Source organism: Monodelphis domestica, chromosome 5 (assembly GCF_027887165.1).
Source record: "Monodelphis domestica isolate mMonDom1 chromosome 5, mMonDom1.pri, whole genome shotgun sequence".
Classification (NCBI taxonomy): domain Eukaryota; kingdom Metazoa; phylum Chordata; class Mammalia; order Didelphimorphia; family Didelphidae; genus Monodelphis; species Monodelphis domestica.
This window is the reverse complement of record NC_077231.1, coordinates 114,602,405-114,626,177: the sequence shown is the minus strand read 5'-3', so window position 1 is coordinate 114,626,177 and position 23,773 is coordinate 114,602,405. Positions and strand designations below refer to the sequence as shown.

At 38.8% G+C, this 23,773-nt stretch overlaps 1 protein-coding gene across 1 annotated transcript in view; it reads left to right on the top strand.

The window, feature by feature from the left end:
* The first annotated feature begins 6,186 nt into the window (after window positions 1-6,186).
* CRACR2A (calcium release activated channel regulator 2A) overlaps window positions 6,187-23,773 on the top strand; it is a 226,554-nt gene continuing 208,967 nt past the window's right edge. The window contains 1 exon segment of the mRNA XM_056799129.1: window positions 6,187-6,463. The gene's annotated coding sequence lies outside the window, so the exon portion shown is untranslated.

Here is a 23,773-nt window from a genome sequence, read left to right as displayed (position 1 = left end):
TACCTAAGCTCCAAACTCTTGCTCAATCTTGACTGTGAAATTTTCTTTGTTCAGGAATACTGTCAATTGTAACTTCAAAATAGCTTCTTAGAAAGATTTTCAAGAACATGAGGTGATGCTGCCAGTTTGCTCTTTTCTCTAAGCAGAAACATGCTTAGATAAAATTTGATCAATTAAATTATTTCTAAGAGGCTTGTGCCCCAAACTCAAGAGTACAATTTATTTCTTTTAAAATATTTTTCCATGTTTACATGATTCATTTGCTTTCTCTCTCCTCTCCCCTCCCCCACCCAGAACCAACAAGTGATTCCACTGGGTTGTACAAATGTTGTCACTTGCTATCTATTCCATATTATTCACAATCTATTTTTCTTCCACAAAGATATGGATAAAGTCTCCTTTTCCTCTTCCAGTTTTCATAGTCCTTCTCTCTGGTTCTCCCTTCCTTTGTCCATAAAACAACAACAGTAACTGGGGTGGGTGTACACCATTTATTCTTCCTACATCACTCAAATGAGAGAGTAGATTGAAAACTATAAAAATCCACAGTACCCAGCCAACTAGTCAACAGTGTGGGGAAAATATCAGATAAATCTAGTGACCTGGTTTGGACATTTAACCCCTGGAGATGTGCATATTCCATAGGGGGATACTGAACTGTCAATAACATATTTGAGAAGACTATTTTACCACACTTTATAGCAACTATGCAATTTCTCTTTATGCCCAGGGGCTGAAGTGCTGGATTCCCAAGCGGGTTCTGAAGGAAATCAATTTCCCACAGCTATAGGGGAGTGCCGAAGCCAGCTCCTCGTTGCTTAATTTTCAGTGTGAACACTTACTCTTTGAACTCACAAAAATAACAAGTCAAGGTTTGATTTAGAGCTGTGGTTGATTGTCTAGATTTAATAAAGTCATGGAGAAAATATTAATAACATAGATTAATTTTAAAAGTGTGAGGGGGCAGCTGGGTAGTTCAGTGGATTGAGAACCAGGTCTAGAGATGGAAGGTCTTAGGTTTAAATCTGGCCTCAGACACTTCCTAGCTATGTGACCCTGGGCAAGTCACTTAACTCCCATTGCCTAGCCTTTACCACTCTTCTGCCTTGGAACCAATACATAGTATTGATTCTAAGATGGAAAGTAAGGATTTAAAAAGAATTTTTCTGTGAGGGAAGAGTGTCTAGATCCATTGGGGTATTGAATTCTATCTTACCCTTCAGGGAAAGTGAGAAGAGAAAACTAGGGGAGGGGGGAGGGAGTTGAAAAAGGGAGGGAAAGAAAGGGGGGGAGGAAACTTAGTCTCTAAAAAAATTAGAAGGAGGAAAAAAAAAGGGAGGGGGAAGACAGGGAAACATTATGGGTGGGGTTTAGGGGAACTGATTAAAAGCAAACCACTGGTTTAAAAAGATATAGCAAAAGAAGAAAGGACAGAACTAGGAGAGGATATCAAAATGCTGGGGAACACACAAGTGGCAATCATAATTTTGAATGTTAATGGGATGAACTCACCCATAAAACAAAACCAAATAGCAGAGTGGATTAGAAATCAAAATCCTACCATATGTTGTCTACAAGAAACACACAAGGTGGGTAGACACTCACAAGGTTAGAATTAAAGGTTGGAGTAAAATCTATTGGGCCTCAACTGATAAAAAGAAGGCAGGAGTTGCAATCATGATATCTGACAAAGTTAAAGTAAAAATAGATCTGATTAAAAGGGATAGGGAAGGTAACTACATCCTGATAAAAGGCAGTGTAGACAATGAGGAAATGTCAGTAATAAACATGTATGCACCAAATAGGTTAGCATCCAAGTTTCTAAAGGAGAAACTAGTGGAGTTGATGGAGAAAATAGATAGTAAAACTATACTAGTGGGTGACCTGAGCCTACCACTATAAAATCTAGATAAATCAAATAAAAAAGAGGTAAGAGATGTGAATGAAATCTTAGCAAAATTAGAGTTAAGAGATATACGAAGAAAAATAAATAAGGACAAAAAGGAATACACCTTTTCAGCAGCACATGGTACTTCACAAAGATTGACCATGAACTGGAACATAAAAACATGGCAAACAAATGCAGAAAAGCAGAAATAATAAATGCAACCTTTGCAGATCATAATGCAATAAAAATAATAATCAGTAAGGGCACATGGAGAGCCAATTCAAAAATTAATTGGAAATTAAATAATATGATTCTAAAAAATCAGTTAGTTAAAGAACAAATCATAGAAACAATTAATAATTTCATTGAAGAAAATGACAATGATGAGATATCTTTTCAAAATCTATGGGACACAGGCAAAGCAGTACTCAGGGGAAATTTTGTATCCTTGAGTTCACATATTAACAAATTAGGGAGGGCAGAGTTCAATGAATCGGACATGCAAGTCAAAAAACTTGAAAGTGAACAAATTAAAAACCCCCACATGAAAACTAAATTAGAGATCCTAAAAATTAAGGGAGAAATTAATAAAATCAAAAGTGAAAGAACTATTGAATTAATAAATAAGACTAGAAGCTGGTATTTTGAGAAAATAAACAAAAAAAAGTACTGGTCAATCCAATTTTAAAAAAAGGAAAGAAGAAAACCAAATTAACAGTATCATCATAAATGAAAAGGGAGACCTCACCTCTAATGAAGAGGAAATTAAGGCAATCATTAAAAACTATTAATTTCCAATTATATGGTAACAAATACAGCAATCTCAGTGATATGGATGAATATTTAAAAAAATATAAATTGCCTAGATTAACAGAAGAAGAAATAGAATTCTAAAATAATCCAATATCAGAAAAAGAAATTGACTAAGCCATCAAAGAACTCCCTAAGAAAAAATCCCCAGGGCCTGATGGATTCACAAGTGAATTCTATCAAACATTCAAAGAACAACTAATCACAATATTATACAAACTATTTGACATAATAAACAAAGAGGGAGTTCTACCAAATTCCTTTTATGACACAAATATGGTACTGATTCCAAAGTCAGGCAGGTCAAAAACAGAGAAAGAAAACTATAAACCAATCTCCTTAATGAACAAAGATGCAAAAATTTTAGATAGAATACTAGCAAAAGGACTCCAGCAAGTCATCACGAGAGTTATTCCTTATGATCAGGTGGGATTTATACCAGGAATGCAAGGATGGTTCAATATTAGGAAAACTATCCATATAATTGACCAATCAGCAAGCAAACCAACAAAAATCACATGATTATCTCAATAGATGCAGAAAAAGCCTTTGACAAAATACAACACTCATTCCTACTGAAAACATTAGAAACTATAGGAATAGAAGGGTCTTTCCTAAAAATAATAAACAGTATATATCTAAAACCATCAGGAAACATTGTCTGCAATGGGGATAAACTAGATGCTTTCCTAATAAGATCAGGAGTGAAACAAGGATGCCCATTATCACCTCTATTATTTAACATTGTACTAGAAACACTAGCAGTAGCAATTAGAGAAGAAAAAGAAATTGAAGGTATTAAAATTGGCAATGAGGAGACCAACCTGTCACTCTTTGTGGATCATATGATGGCCTACTTAAAGAATCCTAGAGAATCAACAAAAAAGCTAGTGGAAATAATCAACAACTTTAGCAAAGTTGCAGGATACAAAATAAACCTGTATAAGTCATCAACATTTCTATATATCTCCAACACATCTCAGCAGCAAGAATTAGAAAGAGAAATTCCATTTAAAATTACCCTAGACAATATAAAAATCAAGCCATTCTCCAATTGATAAATGGGCAAGGGACATGAATAGGCAATTTTCAGTTAAAGAAATCAAAACTATTAATAAGCACATGAAAAAGTGTTCTAAATCTCTTATAATCAGAGAGAAGCAAATTAAAACAACTCTGAGGTATCACCTCACATCTAGCAGATTGGCTAACATGACAGCAAAGGAAAGTAATAAATGCTAACTAAAGGGGATGTGGCAAAGTTGGAACATTAATGCACTGCTGGTGGAGTTGTAAATTGATCCAACCATTCTGGAGGGCAATTTGGAATTATGCCCAAAGGGCACTAAAAGACTGTCTGTCCTTTGATCCAGCCATAGCACTGCTGGGTTTGTATCCCAAAGAAATAATAAGGAAAAAGACATGTACAAGAATTTTCATAGCTGCACTCTTTGTGGTGGCTAAAAATTGGAAAATGAGGGGATGCCCTTCAATTGGGGAATGGCTGAACAAATTGTGGTCTATGTTGGTGATGGCATACTATTGTTCTCAAAGGAACAATAAACTGGAGGAATTCCATGTGAACTGGAATGACCTCCAGGAAGTGATACAGAGTGAAAGGAGCAGAACCAGAACGCTATACACAGAGACTGATACTCTGTGGTACAATTGAATATAATGGACTTCTCCATTAGTGGCAATGCAGTGATCCTGAACAACTCTGAGGGATTTAAGAGAAAGAACACTATCCACATTCAGAGGAAAAACTGTGGGAGCAGAAACACCAAAGAAAAACAACTGCTTGATTACATGGGTCGATGGGGATATGATTGAGGATATAGACTTTAAATGAGCATTCTAGTGCAAACATCAACAACATGGAAATGGGTTTTGATCAAGGACACATGGATATCCAGTGGAATTGTGCTTTGACTATGAGAAGGGTGGGTGGAAGGGAGGGAGGGAAAGAATATGATTCTTGTAAACAAAGAATAATTTTCTAAATTGATGAAATCAAATTAAAGTATAAAAAATAAATAAAAATAATTTTTAAAAATATGTGCCTAGGTACATTCTTTTTATCTTTTCTTTGTTCTTTTGAGAAAGAGCCCGCTGTTAAATATTTACCCACATGCCACTGATGGCTCTTTGGAGAAAATTACTTTTGTAAGTCATTTTTTGGTATAACCAATTTGTGTGCCTGAGTAAATCACTTCCATTCTTTCTGCCAAAACTTCCTTATGAATGGAATGAAAAGGGGCTGAACTAGAGGACCGTTAAGGGTTTCCCAGCTCTATTAAATCTGAGTGTATGAAGCCTAGGATTTGTATATATACCAATGTGTAGCTGGAGATGAAGGGGGAGTAGGGGATCAGGTAACATACTTGACATGACATGCTTGAACATGAGCATAACAAAGGCAATTTACTTATCTCACCCTCCCCTCAGCTATCAGTAGGGTAGTCCAAAACTGAGAATGTATTCCCTTCTAACGAAACCAAATGTTCTTCCCATTCTACAATATCAGAGATAAGTCTTTGAGCATCTTCCAGTATTGAAATTTAGGGAATCCTTTCGAATTTCAGTCCATCTTTCCTCATATAGAGCCCAAACCTTCCTACTTGACTCTAAGCCTCTCTCCATTATATAGCAACTAGCTTTCTTAATGCATAGAGTCCTGGACATGGAGGCAAGAATACCTGAGTTCCAAAGACTAACACTAACTGTGACTCTGGGCAAGTCACTTCACTTCTATCTGCTTCAATTTCCTCAACCTTAAAACAGGGATAATATAATAACTACCTCTCAGAGATTTTGTGAGGGCCAGATGAGAGATGTCTGAAAAGCTCTCAGCCAAGTGTCTGGCACAGAATAAATGTTGAATACAGCCCCTTCCTCCTCTTCCTAGAGCATGCTCTTTCAAGGCACTTTTGGTCAATTGGGCAACAAGTGTTCTTGGGCAAGTAAACCGTGGCTCCTTCTCTGGAGCACCTATGAAATCACAAGTTCATTCAGTTCTGGGTAGCTTAGTGGATTGAGAGCCAGGTCTAGCGATGGGAGAATTTGATTTCAGATACTTCCTAATTGTGCAACCCTGGGCAAGTCACTTGCCCCTCATTGCCTAACCCATACCACTCCTCTGCCTTAGAATCAATACACAGTATTGATTTTAAGATGGAAGGTAAGGGTTTAAAAAAAAGTGCTTAACTGCACGCACTGCAACTCTGCTTGAGGGACTATCTGTCTCCGAACAGGAGAATGAACGTCCCTCTCAGTAACCGCCCCGAAAAGTGTGCTGGGACACCGAAGCGCTTCCCCTCCCTAGTCCCCTTCAGCCCAGGGCAAGAGTAGAGAGGGCACCCGGGAACCTAAGGGCCAAGAAGACAAGACCTGTGAGGAAGGTTAGAGCAATGTCGGCCCCGCCTCCCGGAGCTTCCCCCCTTCCGACTCCCCCCGCCCCCCAGGCTCTAATGTCCTGCGGTCGGGTTCTTTTTAAACTTTGGATCCCGGTCCTGCAGCGTTTGGAGGTGCCCGGAAGGCCAGGAGAGAGCCTGGGGCTCGCACGCTCTAGTGCAACCCATTTATCCCAACCAGGCAATCCGGGTTGCTTTATACTGACCCCCTTCCTGCTTGACTGGGGTTGGCCGGCCCCTAGGGAGCGGAGGAGGAGGGGACCGACTCGGACAGAAAGAACTAACTTGCGCTCTCCTGAACAGCTGTTGCGGAAGCTCAGAGGAGGAGCAGGGAGGAGGCGAGAATGGTGGGGTAAGGACTACTGGAATTTGGCCCCGAGCAAGTATAGCGGGGTGGCCCACAGAGGGGCAGGGGCGGCACCCTCATTTATGGCCTGCAACTCAGCCATCTGCTTCCTGCCGCTCTGACTTTCAGAAGTGGGGAGGAGGAGGGACACTTGTATCGTGACTGAGAAAGGGAGGAGAGAAACTGAGGAGAGTGGACATATAGACGATCGTGGCTTCTTAAGTAGGTTGCAGTTGTCACACAGTCTTGGGGCTGGGACCCCAGAGCTCCCTGATCCCGACTTGGCTTGTGACCTTGCTTAATTGAATTCTTTTGGGTCTCTTAATATTGGGAACATCAGAAGGTTTCTGAAAAGCTAATAATGCTGCAATGGTTTTAATTCAGTCAAACCCAAAGGCTGGGAAATGAAACAAACTCTGATTAGGTGCGGTGCTAGCCACTGGGGAAATTTAGGTAAGACACAGCCATATGCCTCTAAGGACCTTAGACTCTAATAGAAAGCAGGGCATAGATTTCCCTCGCAGGCGTTTAATGTAACTTTCTTTATGACTGGGGCTGCTTCTTTCGTGAGTTTGTGTTTTCCTTGTCCTTCTATCAGTAAGTCTTGTTCATGGTAGAAGCCTAATAATAAATGCTTATGGGGCTGAACTGGAATCAGAATGGCTAAAATAAAAGGAAAAAAAAGAAAAGAAAACCATCACAGTGTCTCCTAGAACAGTGTAAGAGAGGAAACCAATAGATACTGGCTTTCCACTTCCTCTTGAGGGCCTCCAGTGTGTCTATATGCTGTGGTCTAGCCTTGTGATTTTTTTCAGCCATTTGAGAAAGGCAAGGGCCAAATTTGAACCCCTATAATGCTGGAAAGAGTGGAGCCAGTTCAATCCTTGAGAAAAAATGGGACTCTATATTAACCTTTAATAGTATCCATAATTTGATAGTGCAAAATACTTCCCAGAAGGCAATTGGGTATTTTCCCAGCATCCTGTGGGTATAGCCTTATAGTAAATACACATTCTGGTTTTTCTGGAACAGCTCAGATTTCAAGAAAAGACAATATGTTTTTAGTGAGGCTATTGTAAGAGGAATATCCATTGTTAGTCTATGGGATCTGCTTTGTGGTTGGGAAAATATACTTGCTGTAGGTAAACTGCTTTTCTAGGGTGACATTGGTAGGGAGCTGCAGGTACCTGACACCCCATGGTAAACCTTGCCTGACATCTTGACAATTTGTTTCACTTTCCCCATCTTATAGAATAGTAGACCTCTGCTTGAAAGTCTGCTTTGTTTCTTTGGAAGATGATTGGGAGAAGCCTGGTTGAGAGGGAAGCTTTTCCCTCTAAAGAATTAGTAAATTGCTCATTGGCTCCATTTCATTGTACCCAGAGCCACATTTCCCCCCTTAGAATCATAAAAGTATAGACTTATTGAGTATTAGGGTCAAGAGTGTTCTTGTTGTAGTTGTTATTCTGCCTTGTCTGACTCTTTATGACCCTATGTTCATTGGGTTTTCTTGGCAAAAGATACAGGAGTGGTTTGCCATTTCCTTCTCCAGTTTTATGCCTGGAGTCACACAGCTGTTTCTGAGATCAGGGATGTATGTCATGTTCAAGAAGGACTAGCCCCTCTCTTGTGAAGGCTTGCTGAGCCCTTTTCAGGACTGCTCATCCACTTTAGGGTTCACCTTTCACCTAGCTCTCACCTGTGGTTTCAAGAAGCTATAGCATGCATAGAGGCCACACTTCAACTCTCAGCAGGCTAAACCAGATTGAAGGTAACTTAGATGCCTCAAATCTATCAGTGAGTTAGGGGGGAAGTCCATTCTAAGCATGTGAAGACTTTCTTTAGTGGAATGGGGAACAGTTTGTTCCAATGACCATGAAGGCAGTTGAAGCAGGTGCTATGGAGTGCCTAGAGAATGGTTGGACATTGAAGATGCGAAGGTCGTCCTGGGTCATTGCCAGTCATCCTGACTTTTGTCTTCCCACTAGACTTGGCTGGCTCCAGAAGAGAGAGTGAGGCTGATGACTTTGTGCAACTCTGCCTCAAATCCAATTTATTTGAGAGTCAAGACATCACCCTTTAATGTCATTGGCTCTCTTTGAAATGAAAGCAGAACATATGTCTGACATTAAATTTGAACTCTGGTCTTTTTGACACTAAGCTCAGTGCTATATCCATTGCACCACTAGACTGCTCTCTGCAAGAGATCTAACTACCATCTAATCCAAACCCTTCATTTTCTATATATGGAAACTGGGGTCCAGAATAAAGAGTGTCTTGCTTTATCATGTAACTAATTATTCATAGAGCCAAACATTCCTAGTCATTGGCTTTTCTACTTTATCTCAAAACATTAAGATATAATAATTGGAAACATTGCTTAGAATGTAGAGGGGGGCCCGCATGCTCTTCATGGCCTTGCAGTGGGATGAGAGCAAATTCAGCTGACCATTCACTCTTCAAGTGTAGGGTTAGCCATTGCTCAATCATAGAATATCAGTTGGAAGGAAGCCTAGAGGTGTCCAAGCCTCACTAACATCTTAATAATAATCTTTTTCTATGTCCTTATATCAAACAGATGGTCATCTTACCTTTCCTTGAAGATCATAAGGGAAAGGAAATTCACTGTCTCTTGAAGAGGCCTAATTGTTAGGCATTTTTTCCTTTTATCAAGCCAAATTCACCTCTGTGTAGCATCTAGTTCTGAGTTCTGGAGATGAAATTCACCTCCGTGTAGCATCTAGTTCTGAGTTCTGGAGATGAAAAATTAAATCCCTCTTCATTTGGCTAAATAGATTTAGAGCTAGAAGGACCATTGGAAGCCATCTGGCCTATCTGCCACATTTTACATATTTGGAAACTGAGGCCCAGAGATATTAATTGACTTGCTCAGTATCACATAGCTAGGCAGTTACTAGGCAGGATTTAAACTCAGGACTTCTCAACTCCAAATCCAGCATTCTATCCACTGTGCCATCTCCCTGCCATGTATTCAACAATTAAAAAACACGAGGACTGCTAACATCCAGAGACCATAGAGAAATCCAGAGGGTGGTCAACCTTTTGTTATTCAGTGTTGTTCCATCCTTGTCCCTTTTCTTCTCCTTTTCTCTTCTCACATTTGCTTTTAGGCTGTTCACTAGTGTCCTTCTCAGGGACAAAGAGGGTCAAGAATCATTAGCACATCAGGGAAAAGAGCCACCAGACTGGTTGCCTTTTCACCTCATTCAATCTAAGACACATATGGAAACCCAGTAGAAGAGAATGTTTTATGGTCCTTTGCATCTGACTATTCACCAGACCAACAATCACAATTACTTCACATGTCCAAGTACAAATGACACACAGACACATGTGTGCCCAGCACACCCAGACAGTTGCCATCTTTCCTCTTATGTCTACCACATTAATACTAATGCCTTCCCCTTCATGGTCAGAAATTGGCAAAAGGAAGTGAGGAAATACAGGACATTGTGACATGTTAAGGACATTTTTGAGAGGCACCAGAATATCACACTACCCTGATAAGGAATGATACCAAAGATGTTTCATAGATTCTTACAATAATTAGAGCTGGAAGGAACCCGGAGATAATAACAGCTCACATTTCTAGAGGGTTTTATTGTATACTAAGTGCTTTTCTATCCATAATCCTGTGAGGTAGGTATTTCAAGTATCATTTCCCCCATTTTGCAGATGAGGACACTAAAGCAATGGGAACTTAAATAATTTGCCCAAGTTCATGTGGTTGTTTAGTATCAATCATTCAATCACTAAGCATTTATTCAGTACCTACTGTGTGCCAGGCACTGTGCTAAATGCTGCATATAAAAAAGACACAAAAGAGATAGTGAAAATGGAAGGAGTATTAGACTTGTTGGAATATGTATCTGGATTCAAATCTTATAGTGGACATTTTTATTAAGAGACAAGACTGTGAGGAAGTCACTGAATTTTTTTGCTGTTCACTGGTCTCAATTCAATTTGACAAATGTTATTTTAAAGGCTCATGAATCAGGTACTGTGCTAGGGCCTGGGAATACAAAGACAAAATCTAAAATAGTTCTTCACCTCAGGGAGCTTACATTCTTCCGTGGGAATACAACATATGCACAGATATTATACAATGCAAAATAATTTGAGGGAGAAGAGAGCACTAGCAACTGAGAGAATAAAGAAAGGCTTCATGCATAGAGCTGCCCCTAAATTAAATTTTGAATGTCTTTCCATCTTGCCCCAGAGTCTCAAGCCTTATTCATTCATTCATTTCACTCATGCCAGACTCTTCATGACTTCTTCATTTCCTTCTTCAGCATATTTTACATGTGAGGAACTGAGGCAAATAGGGTTCAATGACTTGTTCCAGGTTACACAGCTAGTCAGTGTCTGACACTGGATTTGAACTCAGATCTTCTCAACTCCAGATCAGTCATCTAGTCACTATGATATCTAGTTGCTCCTTTCAAACCTACCACCACATTTCTGAAGTTCTGCTAACTTCCATGCTTTCTGAACCACCATATAAATACTTCCTTTGGGAATTTATTCCATGTCTCAAGGTGTTGTCTTTCAATTTGGGAAGATTATTATTTTTTTTGACATTTCTCCAAGTGCCCACAGTGTTTTCTCTTGTTCCCTTGTAGAAATTACCCTAAGGGTTGGAAACTAGAAATCAGTGGGATAAAGTTCTCCAGCATCACATCATCTCTGTATAGATCCCTAGGAGTAAAGTCCAGTTGTCTCCGGTTCTTTACAGAACATATGCTGGAACCTGACTGTCAGAAGTATAGAAGCAATTTCTGCTTCACTGATCTCCTGTGAGGCAAGTGCAGAGTTCTCAGAAAGCAAAGCTCTTTTCTTAAGCATCTGAGTCAAATCTTCTGCCAGAGTTGCTACCTACATCATATGTTGTCATTTCACCTAAGTCCTCATCTCCCTAGGCTGGATGATTGGGAATTATTTCTGTGCCAGAAACTTCAAAATGTGTTCCTTTGCATGAATTTCTTGCCTCAGACCATGAAAGCAGAGCTCATGAAATAGTTTCAGGGCGTCACCAGAATAAAAGGTTGTCTGAAGACTGCTTGTGGCTCAGAGAATTCTTTTTTGTCATGTCTTTCTGTCTTAAGGTTTCTACTTTTGCAAAATGTCAGCTAATTTATCTAGCCTAGACTTTCCACTTGTGTGATTTTATCTTACTAGGCTTCTGAATTAATATCCATTCATTTATTTAATAAATTATTTGTCAGATATTTATCTGGGACTTACTATGGGCAAAGCATTTTGCTAGACTGATAGGCAGGTTCCTTCATGGGAATCCAGCCTATACCCTATGACATCCAGGTCTGAGTGAGAGGCACCTAAAAATGGATTCCAGAAATTAAACCTTGCTTTTTCAATTTTCAAATGGATTTGAGTTCTCATTGATATTGTAGTTTCCTCTAGCATTAGAGACTGCTCATCCAGGCCTGCTTATCCTGGTAGTCAATCAGTCAAGAAGAATTTATTAGTCACTAATTATGTGCCAGGGTAGCTAGGTGGTGCAGTGGATAGAGAGCTGGACCTGGAGTCAGGAAGACAACTTCCTGAGTTCAACTCTGGCCTCAGGCACTTAGTAGCTGTATAACCCTGGGCTAATCTCTTAACCCTGTTGGCCTCAGTTTCCCAATCTGCAAAATGAGCTGAAGAAGGAAATGGCAAACCACTCCAATACCTCTGCCAAGAAATCCCAAAATGGGGTCTCAAAGACCCCAGAAATAACTAACATGACTGAACAACAACAACAACAAACCATGCGCCAGGTATCACGTGAAGCACTGGGAATGCAAATGGAAACAGACTCTGCTGTATAGGGCAGGGCTTATATTCTAATTGTGACAAGGAAATCACTTTAAAAGACTGATATATATTAATTTAAGGTCGCCAAGGAATTCAGCTATGTAATTCCTAAATGAAAACTCAAGTCAGCAGTCAATCTTTTATGGAGTTTAATTACAATAGGAGGAAGAAAGGAATTAGAGATAGAGAGAAAAGGGAGAGAAGGGAATAGGGCTTAAATACCCCTTCTGTTTAGGCTGGGCCAAAAGGCCCAAGCCCTTAGATAGCTGGGGCAAAGAAAAGAGATCAGTCCCTATTACTCACGTGACCAAAATGGAGAAACAGTCTCAGAGGCCCCCACCTTCAGCTTCCTTCAGAGCAAGCTTCTCAGAGCACACTGCAACCACTCAGACAAACTCCTCAACCACCACCCCTGAGTCTTCAGACCCTTCTATCTTTAAGGAAACCATCCAAGTTCCCTCCCCTCAGTTCTCACATCTACCAATTACTGTCCATCAATTTCCCTGTGCCAATGGAGGCTCTAGCTTAACCTAGGACCGCCCAGAGGTCTCTGGCTTTGCACATGTCTGTTGAAGGTCATATTTTCAAATAATTAAATCTTTGATCCTTTGCTACAGCCCTTCCTAAATCCTGTTAACCTGAGTAGGGTAGAGATTGGAATAATTAAATTTTGATCTATGCTGCAGCCCTTCCTCAATCCTGTTAGGACTGAGTAGGGTGGAGATTGATTCCAAGTATCTCCATTGTATCAATTCTAAAATCAATCATGACTCAAAGAAATTCCTGTTCTATGCTTAAGCATAGGTCAAAGTCCTTTCCATTGTTCAGCAAAAGATTTCTGTCCTAAAGTAATCTTAAGAAGGGAGGAGGAGGAACCTCCCATGCCAATGGGGTTCACATTCCAATAGACAAGACCCACCATCAATAGGAAATTTTTCAAGTATGAAATTTCCCAATGGTGAAATTTCCAACATTTATAAGTCTAAGGAATTTTAAGGTTTACATAATGGAGGAAGAGGAAGAAAATATATCATAGGGATTTAAAGAGGAGGGCAAAGTGACCTTCAAGCACCATGGTAGAAGAATGGAGATGAATCAGAGGGACAGCCTGGGAAGGAATGGACATCCCTTAAATTGGGGGGTTCTAAGAGCAACCACTCAATAAGAAGGTGACTCTTCAAGGGCCAAGAGGACTTCCGATGTATCCAGACTTAGAATGAGCTTCCAGGGTGTGACATATCCTCCCAAAAGTTTGTCTTTGGTGGGTCTACTCAATGTGGTGTAGGCTTTCCTGGCTTTATTTTGATATTGTGAGTGTATGATTGGAATAATCTTGCTGTTCACCTGGAATTTCTTGCCCTAAACATGTGATAAGCTTCTCTTTTCTTCCTAAAATACATTTTTCCTTGATGGCATCTTTTATATTTGATCTTGTCTGGAATTTCTCACTGGTTACATGTAACACAACCCTAAATGCTTCCCTCATTGTCCTCTGTATGATATTAATTTTAAATTCATTAAAAACTGCTATTACATATCTTGGTGACATGCAGCAACACTGATAGAATGTTGGTAATAAAAAAGGACCTTTGTTTTCCTAGAAAACTTTGAATTATTAAGGAATTTTGTATTTCCTTCTGACCTTCCACTTCTTCACTTCTGAAGTGTGCAGTTTAAAGAAATGCTTCAATGACTCTCCTTTCTGTTCTATTTTTTGGCAACCCTATTGTTAGCATCCCTTTCCCCACAAATCATTCCCTTCAAAAATCAAAAGCAATGATCCTTGTAACAAATAAGCATAGTCAATCAAAACAAATCCAAATATTTGCCATGTACAAAAATGTATATGTAAGTCTGTATCTTGCGTCTATCATCCCACTGTCAGGTAGCAGGTATCATGATTCCTCATGAGTTCTACAGAGTCATAGCTCATCACTAAATCGATCAGATTTCTTCGGTTTTCAAAATGATAATGTTACTATAAAAATTGTCCAGATTACTAAATTCCCATTCATATAAACCTTCTCAGGTTCTTCCTATTCTATCTCATTCATCATTTCTTAATGGCACAACAATATTCCATTACATTCATATGGCATACTGTGTTTAAGCCATCCCCCATTGATGGGAATCTACTTTGCTATAAGAACAGTGTTAAAACAAAAAGGGTACATTTTTGTAAATGCATCTTTTCCCTCTTTCTTTTGTCTCCTGGTTGTAGGTACTGCTAAATCAAAGTATATGTTCTCTCATAATTGTGCTTCTTCCAGAGTAGATCCTTTCTGTATTTGCTTAATTTTATCCATCTGTCTTTATTCTAGTAATTACTCCATTTCTAAGTTTCCAATAAGCATAGCCAGGACTGTGATGTTAGGGTATAATTGTGATGGCTTTAGGGGCATGATCCAAAATTGCTTTACAGAATGATGACTATATCAACCTCAATGTGCCTGTCTTTCTTTGGCCTCTTCAATAATGAACAGTTTCTTAAATTAAAGATAATGGGCAGTTATCTTTATTTAATCAGGTGTAAAATTGAAACTTAAGATTGTTATCATTTGAATTTCTTTGTTAGTGATTGGAACAATTTTTAATATGACTGGTGATCACTTGAATTTCTTCCACTGAGAAATGCCAGCTCATATTCTTTACTATCTATTTGAGAGTGACTGCTGTTCTTGTATATTTAAATCAATTCTTATAGATCTTATATATGACCTTTATTAGAGAAACTTGCTGTAATTTGTTTTTCTAGGTCATAATAGTTGATGTTTTCTTAGTCACCACCTTTTAAAAAGTTAAGGTCTCAGATGCTTTACATGTCTTGGTATCTTCCCTTTATTCAGGCAACTTGAATACTGATCACTCAGTGCTTCACAATTGTGTTTCCTGCAGCATGGATCTTTTCTATATACTCATGATTTTATCCATTGCTGTGTTCATTCTCATAAGTAGCATTTCAAAATTTCCAATAAGCACAGCCAAGGCTGTGGTGTTAAGGTATAATTGTGGTGACTTTATTGCCCTTAATGGTGAAAACAGTTTATCTGCTATTTGTTGTTCTTTTATTTTTGTCCTTAAATGCCTTTGGGTTTAGTTGGCTCTCTAAGTTTTCTTTGAACTAGTTTTGTCTTTCACTGCTTCTCTTTGCTTTGTGATAGGATAATGCTCCTAATCATCCACTACTCTTTTTTGCGAAGTTTTATAAATGAGTTTTTTTTTTCCAAACTTATGTCTCCTTTGTCCAGCATCTTCACTTAGTAATAAAAGATTTTATACTGAAATGCTTTCTGGACACTTTTGCTCTTCTTGTAGCTATACAGTTACAGTGGTTAAAGTTTTGTACAAAAATATCATGGTTATTGTCAATGTTGCTTTTAACATCCTTTTCCTATTTCTCATTTCAGATTATGAATTTAAATGTCATTGTTTTGATTGTGTGCCATATTTTTTCATATTATTTTTTCCTGATTTTGGAACATGTGGTTTAAATTGCCTAAGCCCCAAATTATATATCCAAGGAATCCTTATTCCCTTTTTAAAATGAACAGAACCCATAGGATAATAAAGAAATGAAGGAAGGGATTGAGATTCTAGAGTTGGTAGAAGGGATGGACATTGTTGACTTCCATGAGAACCTTATAGAGAGAATTAACAACCTCCTAAGACTCTAGACTTCATATCTGTGTGCTTTATAGCCAACTACTGGGTACAAGGTGAGAATAATTTGGTTTAAGTCTCATTTTGGAGGTGTTTAGAGCTCCATTTGCCTCTTTCCTTTCCTTCCTGTAGCTCCTACCTCTTTAGGTATGCATGTTTCCATTTTTCTCTCTTCCCACCTCCTCCCACCATTGTGAACTCTCTCTGGAGTAGCATTTGGGAAAGAGCCAGTAATGTGGGGTATCAAGAATAATGGACCAATTATTACTCCTAACAGGAAGTCAATCTCCTATTACCTGGGACATTGGTTTATTTTTCATTTTATTTACTTTTGAGATTACACATCACTGACTTTGGCATTTCCACTCCTCAGAGACCTCAGTGGTAAGTGGATAAAGTCTTGTTTTAATTGCTATGGCAGACTAGAACACTACCACTGTCCCAGAATTGGAAATGAACTCAGAAGAAGATAAACAAGGACTTTCCCCAGACCCATCAAATTCAAATATGAAACTTCTGGGACCTTTTTTTAGTGCCTGGCCCACAAGGTACTCATTCCTATCTTGCATACCATATAAATTGTTTCCTTTATCTGTTTGGGGAGTTAGGAAGCAGCTTATGTATTTTCTAATTATTTGTCAGTGTCTCAATCTTAGTTCATAGATTTACAGAGGTTAGAGCTATTTTATGTGTTGATTAATTAATATTTATTGAGCCCCTGTGCTTCAAGCACAGTGGAGATTACAAAGATGGGGGAAGAGAAGATATAATCCCTATCCCAGAAAAGCTTAAAGTTTTTTGTTTTTATTGAGGAGATAAGACATGCTTATGAAAAGATAACAGTATAAGGGAGCAGGTGTTAAGTACTAGGAACAGCAAATGATGTCTGGAGGGGGGATATATGGCTGAAAGCTGGAGATGGTATCACAAAGAAAATGGGGTATGACCTGAATTGTCAAACATGGTTGTGTTATGAGGAGAGATAGAACCCCAAAAAGTGTATGGAGGTCTTTCTTTCCTCCTCTTTATTTACTGAATTTCTCCCCATCCATTAAAACCCAACTGAGGGGCAGCTTAGGTAGCCCAGTAAATTGAGAACCATGCCTGAAGATGGGAGGTTCTGGGTTCAAATAGGGAGTTAGACACTTCTTAACTGTGTGACCCTAGGTAAGTCACTTAATCCTCATTGCCCAGCCTTGGAACCAATACACAATTTTGATTCTCAGATGGAAAGTAAGGGCTTAAAAAGCAAACAACAGCTGAAGTGTCACTTTATCCAAGGGACTTTCCTTTGACATAGCTCATAATGTTTTTTACTTTTTCATATATTATTGTTTATTGTATTTTTCTGTGTATGTCTCAATCCCCTTATTATGCTACAGGTTTTGTACAAGGGCATTTACCTAAATATTAGAAGCCACTAAAGTAATTGTAATATGGCTTTGCACAAATAACTGGCTGAAGAAATGTTTGTTGAATTGAATCAAGAAGTTAGCATGAACAAAGCTATGGGAGCTAGCAAAACTACATTTACAGACTCTCTGCTCTGCAAGCAATGGGTAGTAATACTGTTAATCACTCACTTGCATAGTATTTTAAGGCTCCCGGGTCATTTTTCCACAGAAGCTATGTGAGATGGGTAGTGTAAGTAATTGCATCCCCATTTCACAGATGAAGAAACTGGTTCAGAAAAGTTAAGTGGTTTACCCCACATTACACAGCTAGTGTGTACCACTGCTGATATTCTGAGACTGGCTAACCAATCTGGCTGGAGGGTGGAGAGGAAATCTGTTTCTGTGTAAAAACTATCTAAAGGTCCTCAGATTCTCACACAGATAAATGTTTTTCGTTGTTTTTTATTTAACTTGAATCCCCAATTTTGCTGGCAGGACATTATTACTTCTCAAAAAAACAAAACAAGGGGCCATTTAGGCAACTAGATTTGAGACTCTTCTGGTCCTGGGTACAAGTCTGATTTCAGACACTTTTTAGCTGTGTGACCCTGGACAAGTCACTTAACTCCCAATTGCCTAGCCCTTATCACTTTTCTGCCTTGGAACTGACAAACGATATTGATTCTAAGACAGAAGGTGAGGGTTTAAAACAAACCAAACGAAACCAAACCTCCTCCTAATTGCTGGACACACATACATGCAAAAAATTCCCTCCAGAGCCCAAAAGTTAGAAAGCCTTTCATACCTTATAAACTATTTTTAGAATTCCCTTAAGAAGTGTTTTTTTTTTAAGCATCATGTTCCTTTATCCATGTACAAAATTCAACATGTGACGTAAAAAAATCAGAGTTCTGTTTCATTTGGAAGTTTCTTCAGTTGCTGATTGGTGATGTTTGCCATATCATCTGATGACTCATCCAAACCTACCAGGTCCCAAGGGATGCTTCTTACCTGAAGTCAGTCACAAAAAATAATTTTCACATGCTTTTAAAATATAAACATATAGATACATATGCACACACATACATGACTATTTCTTATATACATGAGAAATATATTTATACATACACATGCATTTTACATATGAGAAAAATTTATGTATATGTATATATAGAGATTAGATATGCATGTTTCTCATGTATAAAAGAAGTAGACCAAAAACTCTTGAGATAAAAAGGCCAAGAAGTGAGATGGAAAAATCCTTTTAAAATGTGCCTAAGAGGGGGCAGCTGGGTGGCTCAGTGGATTGAGAGCCAAGCCTAGAGATGGGAGGTCCTGGGTTCAAATTTAATCTCAGACACTTCCCAGCTCTGTGACCCTGGGCAAGTCACTTAACCCCCATTGCCTAGCCCTTACCACTCTTCCGCCTTGGAACCAATACACAGTATTGATTCCAAGATGGAAGGTAAGAGTTAAAAAAAATAATAAATACTAAATAAATAAAATGTGTCTAAGAGACTAAGAATTAACTTTGGTATTGAAAAGACTAGTTTCTAGACCTGTGAGTTTCAAGAGACGTTTTTCCCAAAATTTTGAGTCCATAGATTATTTGTGGGTTTTTTCAATATCCAGGACATTCTGTGATCTGAATCATCCCCAGTCATCATTTTAAAACTGTAAAAAGCAACCAGAGAGACTCTCAGGTCTAATTCTCTCAGTAGGGGATTTCTGCTCTAAGATAGAATGTGGTGAAAAGTGCTAGAATCATCTCTCCCCCCACTCCCCATGTCCAACAAATAAAGAACTCCTGAAGGTTACTTGTTAAAAGACTAACTACTAAGTGATACTGGAGATAACCCAGACTTGTCCCTCTGACCACACTGCCAAGGTACAAGATGGGTCCAGGGGGTGCCCAGAAGCAGAAGGTACAGGGGCTCTGGTCTTTCTGACTCTAAGTAAGACGCAGCTGGGTGTCTCTAATTGGACAAGTAGGAAGGATGGTCTGGTATAGACAGGTCACACTGGATGCATCCTTCCCAGGAGCACCTAATAGATGAGTGTGAAATAGGTGCTCTTTGATCAAGAAGAAATTCCCTAGATGGCAAGAAGGGACCTGGGAAAATATGGGTAGTGTTGGTGCTTCAAGGTACTGGGAAAGAAATGGCCTCATTTTAGAGGTAAAAGTGAGATTGAGAACCTGTAACATTAGGCAGTACATGCCAGTGTGTGATTCTAAGGAGAGTGGAGGGGGGGAGAGGAGGGAGCACAGGACCACCCAAAAGGGTAGCAACTGCTTGCCCAGGAACTTGGAAATTGTACAAGGTTTTACCTTTTCTTTTGCCTGAACAGATCTGGGATCAATGTCCTTTTCATTCCTGTATGGGACTTTTGAACCAGAAATTATCATCCAGTTGGTGGACTATAGATAAGAGACTATCAGTAGGGGCCAGCTACTAGGGAAGAGGGAGGGGACACGTAGGTTTCCTTTGATTCTCCGGATAAACTCAGCTGATTCATCCATCAGATATTATTGGCAGGGTGAGATCAAGAGAGATCAGTTGTTCAGTGTAACAGAATTTGAGGTCTTTCTCTGTTGTTATGCTGTCATAGCCAGGGTTTTACATATTGGCTTTTGTTTGACACCTGTTCTTGGATTGGGTTAAAACTGTTTACTCTCCAGTTATTTATGTGGGGGCCAGGAAGACAGGCACCTGAGCATGTAACTTTGTGCTTTTCTTTTGTTACCCAACAGAACTTCTGTAGAAGACGTACTTCCACTTTTGTTCATTTCCTGTAATAAATCATTCAAAAGATTGATACTCATTGTACTAGAGCAGCATTGGAGAAGGTTTTCAAGATCAAGACCCCAGAGAGGCAAATCCAAGCTGTTTGTGACCCCCCCCCCCCCTTACTGGAGAGAGCTAAGGGAGGAAGTGCTTGCTTTGGGAAGCTGGACAGAGGTGTGGAGCATGCAGAAAATGTTCTAGGATGCTGGGAAGAGGGGTACCACATCAGCTCTCTGATGGGAGGGGAGGGGGGGCTGACACGTGCTAATACTTCTCAAATGCTGTACTAGAGGCTTTCTGTTATGATGCTTCTTGTAAAATAGTCATAGTTGTAAGAAGTTGCAGCCCAATGATACCCATCAATATATCCTTGCATTGTTATTGTTGTTATTTTGGTCTATAATTTTTTTCTTAAGAAATAATGTGTATATAACCATAAAGCTATGGTAGAATACTAATGTTAAAAGGATGGATTTTTGTGGTAAGAGGAGCACTTTGAGATTTTTAATAATTCCACACAAATTCCTAAATGCAATCCAGCAAGATCTTTTCTGTTTTCAATTCTAGATTCAGTTCATAGTTCATTGACAATATCTGTCCAAGATATGGGGACTAATGGACTAATACAATGGTCTGTTTATTCAACTGCATGTCATAAAGTGGATGACAGGCATTCTTTATCTTTTTCCTGCATGAAAGAACTTATTGTTTTAGCATTTTTGATCCTTTTTCTTTCTTTTTTAGAGCTTTGCTGGGGTGTTTACGTAAGAGTTGGGATTACCTACATCCTCCCAGTTTCTATCTAACCCACTTCCTCTCTTCCTCATGTAGCTTGCTGTAAGGTACGATAGCCTAAATATTGTGGTTGCACAGTCATCAATAATTAGAATAGCTTACTAAAGGAATGAGATCAAATCTATTCCCTTTGGGTCTCTTTGTTTATCTTCCTTTCCAGTTTCATCTATAAAAGCTTTTGAGATGATTAGCTTAGTTGGATCCAACATCAAATTTTCTACAGATTTGTTTTCTACTCTTACTTCCTTCCATAACACTTTGTGTGTTATTTTGTTTATTTTTAGCAGTGTTTCCCTTGGTCACCATGTCCTTCTGCTTGGTAACAATTGCTACTGAAGGGATTTCTGGATTCTTGTGACTGCCTTGTTTTGGTGACCATTTTACCTTGGTTAATCTTCTCAAAGGAATAGTAATAATCAAAGTTGATGTCTAAACTTTTATCTATTTCCCATTATACAGAGTTATAGTTTGGCATAGGTACAGATGAAATGTTAAAACAGTATCCTTAGGTAAAGGAATTCCATAGTTCATGATCATGGACATGGAACACTTATTCAGGATGGTGTATTATTCTGTCTGTGTACAGGAGTAGGTATTAGGATTTCAATAGATTGAGCAAATAGGAAGTTAATGTAGTTGAGGAAACATCAATACATGTGTTGAAGTACTCCAATAGACGAGCAGAAGTTGGATTGAAGAGAAAGCTGTAAGCCAAGCATTAAATTCATTTTGGAGGGACTGATAGATAATGACCACCAGGAACTTAGCTGGCTGTATGAGAGGATGCCCTTAACTAAGAGGGTGGGGGAAAAGATGGAGAGCCAGACTTGAAGACAGAAGAGAAAGTCTGAATCAGCCTCCAAGGGGAAAGGGATAGAGATTGATTAGGAAGGAGTTAAATGATTGCTTTATTGCTGAGATTTATTTGGTAACTGCAATCTACTTAGTTGGCTATATAGGGATGGCTATGCCATGTGATTTCCTCCAGAACCTTATGGTTCACAAAAGTGCTTTTCTTATAACTGCTCTATTAGGCACCTAATGTATAAAGAAAAAGAACTGAAGGTCACAAGGTTTGAGTACCTTGTCCAAAGACACCCAGATAATAAATAACAAAGCTATGCCTTGACTCTATTTTTTTTCTGACACCAAGGCAAGTGCCATTTCTACAATACTATGTTGCTTTAAGACAAATGAAAGGGTTGGGTGAGATAGTCTTTAAGGTACCTTACAGATCTACAGTCCTCTGATCCTGTGCTCTTCTATACAATAATTGAATTAACATATTACTGTTTATTAATTCAAAATAACTAAGACAGAACAACCTGTTACAGATTGTGTCAACCAGTGAAAGGTCTGAGATATAATTATTTTTTAAAGAAATGCAGTTTTATTCATTGTAATAATGTTTTGTAAACTTAAGACAGGTGAATATTGACTGATGAGTAGAAATGAGAGAAATGAATGAGAAATCACCATTGTTCTCTATTATAAAACAATATAGCATAAGTATTGCTGTATTTTTAATATATAAGAATGATTGCTGGACCCAGAAGTTAAAAGAAACATTATATACAAGTGAAAAGGCACTTAGTAGCAAATATCTTTGAAAAGAAAGTGATGACTGGCTATGCCATGCATTCCACCCTACAGTAATATGTCAAAGTAATTCAAGAAACCTTAACAGAGTAGGGAAGAGTCTCTATGTGTGAAGGTATCCAGGGTTGAATGGGCTCCTCATGTGTCAGGCCTTGTCTCGTGGGGCGTGTCCTGCCACACGTGTCACTTGTGCGCTCAGACCATGCGTGTCAGGGTCAACACACGTGTCTGAACCGACAGACGCGGCAGAATGGACACGTGTGTCCGGTGGACACATGTGCCTGAAATAACATACATGTCATGGTGGGCACGCATGTCAGACGGGGCAAAGGTAGTGTTATTTTTTCATTAAAGAGACTAATTTTATTATTTTTTTTTGCCATAATAGAAACACTCCTCAGTGAAATAGTTTTGGGACAGATTTCTCTGAAAACTGAGATATAAACTATAGAGGCTTAAATGAAATGCAAAATTCAGGCTCTTTGAGGTCCAAGGAAAAATAAATCTTTTCCAAATTGTGGTTCTGAGGCTAGGCTTCATGAAGGAGGTGACTTCTGTATCCCTTCTATAACCTCTTACTAGAAAACATCTTCCTGTAACTCATAGAGTCAAAGACATGCTTACTTTGTTGAATGTCAGAACAAAATGTATCAGGGAAGGTAGAACATGGAAGATTTGGTCCCTATGATCAGGATTGTTTTTTTTTTTTAAACAAAGGTCCTCAACAGTTAAGTATTCCAATAGAAATTATTCTAAACTGGAATGGATGGGAAAGAAGAGTCCCTGAATGGGGGAAAACTGAGGGGAAAACATACCTTAGAGTCAGAAAATATGGGTTCAAATCTTGACTCTGCAATTAACTTATCTGTTAGAGACTTTGAACAAGCCATTTAACATTTCTCTCTCTCAGTTTGCTTGTCAGTAAGTGGAGAAGATAATATATTACCTTCTCAAGGAATTTTTGTGAAAATCGCCAAGATAATATGTGTGAAAGTGTTCTCCAAATGCCAGCTACAAATTTATTAGATTATGGCCATGATTTTTTTCATGACTACTCTGACTTCTTTTCAGTTCCGGGTATACAGACTAGAGTTGCTTTTTATGACTCTTTCCCCAGTGAAACAAACATGCTGTGTTAGAACTTGCTTCTCTTCCCTCACCCTCTGCCTCTCTTCATACCCTGGCTTCTTGTTTTCAGAGACAGAGTGTTATTGGCATTCAAGTGTTCTGAGACAAGTTTCTAGTTG